Raw genomic sequence first — 8565 nt, forward strand, 5'->3', positions numbered from 1 at the left:
GATTCACCCCTCGAAACATAGGAAAATCCACTAAACCCTCATTTATCTGTCAAACTTTCATAGCGAATCAAAATAAACATTGTGTAGTACAAGAATTTCGACTAGAATGGGATACGTTAATCGATTTGCTTGAGACCAATAGGCTAGTTAAGTAGTGAGCCAATTTAAAATCGTTAGTTTCGTATTGATTGTTGACCCTACTGCTTTCTCTCTGAGATGATCACGTTGGTCATGACGAAAGGAGCAACACAATAGTTGGGTAAAGAAGAATTGCATTATAACACACCATCGACTGGAAATGCTCTCGCAACGTGGGGTTTTAGGTAGTGATGAAAACGTCGCTAGAACTATTCCACAGCAGTCAGTTTATGAGCAAAAGAAGGACGCACATTTTTTGCCTGTAGACATAGAGACATACTTCAAGTCTCCGCGTACATCGTACGGGTTAGGCAAAAGATGTGCGTCTAACTTTAAAAACTGTCGCATTAATGGCCCTTCGCTCATTTTCAACTTCTATTCAATTTTCATACTGCCGTACTCTAACGGAACTATACACCTACTCTCTTCTAAAGATCATTCTCTAGCTAATAAATTATCACACTAAAGCTTCATGTTAGCATTTCCAACCAACTCTGAAAATCGCTAACTTCACGTATGAAGTAACATAAAAACACTTTGAATGGAAGATAAATATTATGATATTGGGCATTAAAGCTTAATAATTCAAAAAAAATCATTCAACCAAGCAAAATTTCAAAGACTCGTGGATTTTTATTAAAATTTCAAAGGAACTCATTCCAAGGAAGTTCTGGGAAGATCGTGTGGAAAACATACAGAGAAATCTGCTTCTTAGGTAGTTCTCAGGAACTCCAGATGCCATTTGAAACCTGAAAAAAAAAAACCAATGTTGTTCTGAGTAGAATTCTATGGAATTTATTATGCATAGGATTCAAAGGAATCTTTTATGGAAATTCATAGGAATTATGGAGGTTAATCATCCTAAGGGTTTTTGAGAAAATGTGGAAGAGATTTTAAAGAATTATTTTACGTTAATTCTAAGGAGAATGTATATATACCGTATGCGTGATAATGTTTGCACCATCGTACAAATAAGGTTCCCGTTTCACCTGTGCATACAATACCTTGGTTTTCTTTGCATGCACGTAACCTATAGCTCATACCGTAGTAGGCTGTGTATAAAAGAAAATGATTTACTTAGTTTGACAGTTGCACCATGACGAAGTGGCAGCGTATTCGTGATTTGTTTCACGCGCAAATGTCGCAAAAAGACGATTGAAATCGCCGTGGGAGTGTCCCGGTGGACCGTCAAAAGGGTTTTAGACCGAGAAAAGAAAGGACAACTATCCGCGAAGGTGGCCACAGTTCGTCCGAGGTCAGCTCGGGTTCCGAGGGTTATCGCTACTTTCAAAAAGAAGATTCTGGTGAATCCAGTGCGTTCAATAAGGAAAATGGCAAAGGAAGATTGCGGGGCGAAGTAGAGGGCACGGAAAAAAAACTCACATGATTACCAACCGCATCCGGGAGTTACGAGTCGAACGATGCAAGAAAATCTTGAACTTCCTTAAGCGAAAAAATCCGGTAATCCTGTTCACCGACGAGAGCATGTTTACTGTCGATCCCGTATCAAATTCCAGAACCGACCGGTATATTAGTTCTCTTCCGGTAAAAGACGTGGCCGACGAGCACAAGAACGAGTATCTGATCAAGCATCCTGCTAGCGTTATGGTGGTTTCCGATGGCAAAAAAAAATGGACCCGTTGTTCATTCCAGAAGGCGATAAGGTAACACGGAGGTCTTCATCGGAGTTTTAAGTAAGTATGTTCTTCCGTGGATCAAAGAACAGTACATGATTAACATAGTTTAAGACTCTGAGAAACATCCCCCCTTTGAATAAATAAAAAAAAAACTCGAAAACGAAATTAGTGAGATTTTTTAAATTTTGACATTGCTCAATAGTGCAAACATTATCACGCATACGGTAATTCAAAAGAGAATTCTATGGGATTTTTGAGGATAATGTAAAGAATTTTTTGGAAGAATCTAAGAATATTAAACGACAATTTCAAAAGAATCCCCACTATGTACTGGCTGAGATGGCATGTTTTGTCTTTATTCGTGCCAAATAAACCTCAACGTTCTTGGTCACCTAAATTCTAATTCAATCAAATAAAATATGATCCCCGGTATCCTCATCACACCATCCGCCAAACTCCATTCATGAGTATATTAAATATCTCTCGGTCATTACCGTAATCATCTTAACTCAGCAACTCAATTCTTTCAACATTACACCATCATTATAACACCTGTATGTATGTGCAGTGCAGAAAACACGCTACTAAGCAAATCTTAATTGCAATCACTCTTCGTCATACTTATCCCACATATTCCCTCCGACATCTGCATCCACATACCTGCATAACCTTTCTCCCCATACAACAGTCAGGAATGACCAAGTATTGAAGGCAAAATTTCAGAGACTACCGTAAAAGTACTGATGCTGCCATCGACATAAATGCTCACGCGAGACACAACTCTTCAAAATTACGGATGTGTATACCGTATGATGATGAGATGACCCACTATTCGCTTAATGCCCCGCCATCGTGATGTTCGGTCTCTATGTGTTCAATAAGCATATGCGTGAGCAGATTCTTTTTCAGTGTGCTCATTTGTGCAAATCATTGCGTGGAATGTATATCCCGAATTAAGAACTCAGGTTCTTATCAAATAGATTAATCCGTTAATCAATCACTCACTGCAAAACGATTGAAATTTCATTGATCACTTATTGCGGATGTGATGGAAAAACATGCTTCAGAAGTGGGTATGGTTATCCAATCAATCATGTTTGTATGCTAAAAGTGGTGCGCCTACCGGTGCTTGGCAAACTATTCTGAACCATCACTAATGGTTTTGAAGGGGTGCTTCTAATTAAATGTTTTTAAATGGAGAGAAGTACTTGTGTACGAAATATTTTTTCTCCCCAAATAACTATGTCAGAAAACTGTTTCTGAAATGAAGTTGGCATCGCAGAATCGATAAAATCATCACTATTCCCATGAGCTCGTGCCTATCGTATGTGGAATGATGTATGCACAAATTAGAGCCTCCTAGTAATGCCTGCTGGTAATATTGGTCGATAGATGGTCGAAGAACGAAAGGTTGAAAGGCAATAGAATGAATGGACAAAAAACCAAATAGATAAAAGGTTGAACGAACATCAGATCAATCTGACAAAAAGTCAAAATGGACAAAAGGTGAATATACTCCTATTTTGGATCACGGTCAAATCTTTGGGACAAATTGTCAAATTTCTACAAGTCATCATTTGTTCATTTCGAGCTTTTGTCCATTTTAGCCTTTTGTCTCTTCAAGTTTCATTTGACGATTTGTCAAATCAACTTTTTGTAAAGACGTATTTTTTTCGGGGTGGTAAACTTCCTCTTAAGGAAATAATCTTCCTTTAATATGTTGAACAACAAACACCCCTCAAATAGAGATTTAGGCCTTATTCACGAAGTTAAATGTATTAACGGATTCCAAAATACCCCTCTTATCGCTATTATGGCCATATTTACTAGGATAATATTTGAGGAAGATTAAAAAAAATCCATCATCATCTGTTTTTTTCTTAGATTCCTGAGGAAATTTTCATCTAAACATGTTTTTTCTGGACCCTTAACCCTTAACTTTTTTGGACCCTTAACAAAATCGAAAGGTCGATTGCTTTGATATTTTTAGTCCAATGTTGTGCCATGATGACGAAGAATAATTGTTTTTACACTTAATTTTTTATATTTTCCAATATTTAATGAAATCAAAACGCATTTTTTTTCGAAGCCTCGGTCAATTTCCTCTTATGGGGAAATTCACGGCTGCGAAAAATATAATAAAGTTTGGATAACGATATCAAAAATCTAAAAAAAAAAAATTTAAACGAAATTCTCGTGCAAAACGTGTATTGTGTAAGGCATCATGTTATAAAGTTGGATTTAAAAAACCACACGACGGTCACCGTTCGGTTTTGCTGAGAGTAAATTTTTTTAAATGATGAGATAGAAAGCACATTTTTACATGTACATTTTTTCAGGAATCTAAAGAAAAAACTCATTTTAGTGGATTTTTGATATTTTTTCCCAATATGTTTAGTAAAATTAAAATGTGCCTAAATTAAATTTTTATTTTCGGAGCGGTGGATTTCTCCTTAAGGAAATAAATGTAAACACCCCACATATATAGATGTATGCCTTATTTACGAAGATAAATGCATTTCATGATTTTGAACACTCCATCACTCTCATATTGCAATTTAGTCCTAATTACCTTTGTTACCCTATCGTATAACTGGGGTTTTAAAATGGGATTCAACACGTCTTTTCGGCTGCGACCAATAGCCAATAGTCAATATTGATCTAATGCAATTTTCAGCTTTAAATCTACTCAACAAGTTGAAATTTGCCATGCCTGTATGTTCGTCTGTGGACGCGTACCAAACTTGGCCGATCCGATCAATATTGTTGATATCTCATATGGCATATAACCATAGAGTTAACTAAAAGACTAGTAGGTTCCGAAGAAACGTGCTCAGTTTTTTGGTTCAGCTCTGGTACTATCTTCAGTCCTAAGCTAATCGATGTACCCCTCGAAACATAGGAAAATCCACGAGCCCCCCCATTTTATCTGTCAAACTTTCATAGCGAATCAAAACAAACATTGTGTAGTACTAAAATTTCGATTAGAATGGGGTACGTTAATCAATTTGCTTGGGACCAATAGGCTAGTCAAGTAGTGAGTCAATTTAGAATCGTTAGTTTCCGACGGTTAATATAACTTCTATTGTGACCAGTGATGGAAAAGTTCTCGAAAACTCACTATGACTCGCGAACTTTTCTCTTGGTGAGCTTCGTGAAATATCGCGAACTTTTTCAACACTGCTTGTGACACATCCCGCGTTACTTTTGAAAAGGGCATATCATCAAAACCAGAATCATAATTTTGTTCGTCACTATTTTAATTCATACATAAGAAATTGAAGTATTTTAGGCATTTATATTGTTCAGGATGTTATTAGTAACAGTATCTTAGTTAGCAATGGGCGATCTTGGATCGAAATACAAAAGATCGATTCTTCTGGTTCGATTAATCGATTTTTTGAATCGATCTCAAGCACGACAAAAATCGACAGGATCAATCCTTTTCATTTGGTTTTTGTTTCGATAAAAAAAAATCAGTGCATTTGCATTTGCAATTTAAGATTGACCTGTACCTGGAGTCACGCTCGGGCAGTTAAAATTGTGTTTGAGCAGATCTATAAAACCGAAAAAGTATACGATGATTGCACACATCTGTCCCCTCACCATAACCAACCGGAGGCCTGTGGGATATTCATGACGAAATGGTAAAGAAAGTTATTAATCTACATAGGGGAAATGGCTCTAATGTTGGCTTATGGATCAAAGTATTGGGCCCATCGCTAAAAATCTGCTATTTATCAATTTTATCTAGATGAACGCGTCATTCCCAACAAACGATTTGTGCTGATTAAAGTCTGAATAAGCAATTTTTCAGCTGAAGAAGCATATTTTTGCCTGAATAAGCTCTTATTCAGCTTACAATGTTTGTTGGGTTGGGACGGTACTAATGGATATTTTTGGTCGCTTTTGAAAATTTATTCGAATGCTAAATTTTATGTAAGGGCCCAAATTAGGGGCATTTATGCCTACATTACATCCATTTTCCCTATGTACAAACATTCACTTCATATGACATATTTCAGGTTCATCAGTCCTCTGCTATGTCAGAACTGGATCGCCATGGGGGCATATCGGCGGAATTACAAAATTTCTTGCATCAGTTTGTTTCCCCACGTTCTGTCGATCTTTTTCGATGATGGGAGAAAATTCGTAGTGTATTTCCCCATGTAAACCACATTGCTCGAGGCTATTTAACAAGAATGGTAACAAATCAGAGAGGTTATTCTTCAAAACTGGTGAAACCACACAGAATCGATACCGGCTCAATGCAAAACGCATGGCTCAATTAGCTTTCTTGGGATCCCTCTCGGATTGATTGACCAGATTTCAATACAAACAAATCATGAAGGAGGTTATGCTCCCTTATGCAGAAGAGAACATGTCTTTTATATGGCATTTTCAGCAAGACAACGATCCGAAACACACTTCTAAGTATGTAATGGAATGGTTTTGTGTAAACAAAGTGTCGGTTATTTCATGGCCTAGCCAATCCTGACATCAACCCAATCGAAAATTTATGGAACGAGCTTAAAATAAAGTTATCTGGTCAAGCATTTTCAAATAAGGATCAACTATGGACCACATTTCAAAAAGAGTGGTATGCTATACAAAAGGAAACTTTTCAGTGCTTGGTTGAGTCAATGCCAAGAAGATTGAACAAGGTTCTACTTAACAATGCAGGGCACAGCGGCTACTAAGCGTCATTAGTCTAATACGGTTATTTTCAAGCTTTATATACTATAGTTTTATGCAACACATCTATTTCACTGACCAGGCATATTTTATATATGATTCTAATGAGTGAGTCATTTAATGTTTCAACTTTGAGTTTTCTCGTGCAATTACTTAATTTTTATTGCACTATTAAATGCTTAAGTTTAAAATCGAATAAAATGAAGGTAAATGAACATAACCTAAAATTTCGCATTTATTTTGCCTACACCTATTTTTATGACCAGCAGTGATGTATGTTACACTCACAACATTCACTGAGTACGTATCACACAATTTATTTTTAAATGATGTCAATCATCACACTAATGCCGCGGATACACTTGTATGACCTACTATGATCATGAGCATTATTTGTGTAATAATTATGAGCACTATACAACAACTACACACAAACTATACAAGTGTGACCATGGATGTGCTCATAATTTATTATACATATTATGTTCATGCTCATAGTTTGTCATCCAAGTGTATCCGCGGCATAAATGACTATTATACACGGAGATGAAAAACTACCCAAAATTAAGTACGGAGCTTAAGCTTGAGCCATTTAATTTCTGGACGCACTGTTTATTTTCCTGCAGTGCTCCTAGCGGTCGGTTGTGGAATGTTTAGACAGCAGTTTGTTTTGAAATGTGTTTTCTTTCAGTGCTGAAAAGTTTGTCATGATTCATTTAGTTTGAAACATGTTATAGGGTTAACTACCCCATTTCCGGACTATTAAGCTCAACCCTTACTTAGTCTTTCTTAATCTAGCGCAGTGGTGCTAAAAACGGAATGTCATTATTACTGATGGCTTCCAAATTTATTTACCGTAAGATTTAATAAAGAGAAACCAATCGTTGAGATATTGTCAAAAGTCTAACATTACTTCTTGACGCCAAACTCGGCCTACTGATTCTAAACTCGACCTAACGCATTGAAACGCCAATGAATTCACTTTGGCCTATCGGATGATAAAAATTGATTCGGTCGGAGCGCTTCTTTTGTTTTTGGGAATGATGGGTGCAAACCTTCATATCAAGCGTTCTCATTTACTTCGTTTGGTAGCTTAACTAAAGTATCGTACCAAACGCATGTTAACTCTGAAATCATGGATTTATTTGAATGGGCGATTAGGCCGAAGTAGTTCTCTACCCTACTTGATGGAAGCCGCGAACCGAAAATAAATTTTGGAAACTCACTTGGAAAATCCGACGTGGTAAAGTTTAAAAATCGCGAAGTCGTTGAAATTGGCTAAGTTTTATCAAACGTTTGAGAAAACTTAGCCAATTTCAACGACTTCGCGATTTTTAAACATTATCGATCGGCAGGAGTATAGCAAGCGTCGTAGTGGAACTAAGGATCGGAAGCTGCATTTGAAGGTGTTGAGAACGGTTAAGGCAAACCCAGGACTATCGGATTATGACATCACCAAGCACCGTCTGAAGAATGCGTCAGCGAGAAGGATTTCGATCTTATCCGAATCGTATGATCTGGCAAAGTATTTGCAGCTGCGGACATGGATTCTTAAATGTACAAGCAGGAGTGACTGAAGAAACGTATTCTTCCGTACATGAAGGCTCACAATGGACCTGTAATGCTTTGGCAAGCTGCCACTACAGCGGTATCGAGACAACGGGGTGGATTTCTTCCTTCAATCCACCCAACGGCCCTCAATTCCACCCAATTGGGAAATATTGGGCAGTTGTCAAACAGAAGTCGAAGAAGAGTAGAAAGGTGACTTGGGATGCGACAGAGGTGAAGAGATGGTGGAACAGAACGGCCGCAACAAGGTTAGCCAACAGAGTGTCCAAAATATGTTGAGTGGTATTCGAGGAAAAGTTCGAGATTTCATCAAAACCAAATGGGAATAATTTTTTTCGCTATTTTTCCTTTAAAGTGCAATACATGACTTTCATTTTGAGAACTCCACATTTTTATTTCATTAAGATGGTTCCGAGATAAATCAAATTTTCTGCGTCCAGATATTAAATGACACAAGCTTTATTAAGCGGTGCTTTCATTATTTCAGTGCCATCCAGCGCTCTTGTGAGAGCATCGCGACTAAGTT

This window comes from Ochlerotatus camptorhynchus, unplaced genomic scaffold, assembly GCF_037179485.1.
Source record: "Ochlerotatus camptorhynchus isolate MF236.1 unplaced genomic scaffold, CSIRO-AGI_Acam_v1.1 ptg000371l, whole genome shotgun sequence".
In the NCBI taxonomy this organism is placed as follows: Eukaryota; Metazoa; Arthropoda; class Insecta; order Diptera; family Culicidae; genus Ochlerotatus; species Ochlerotatus camptorhynchus.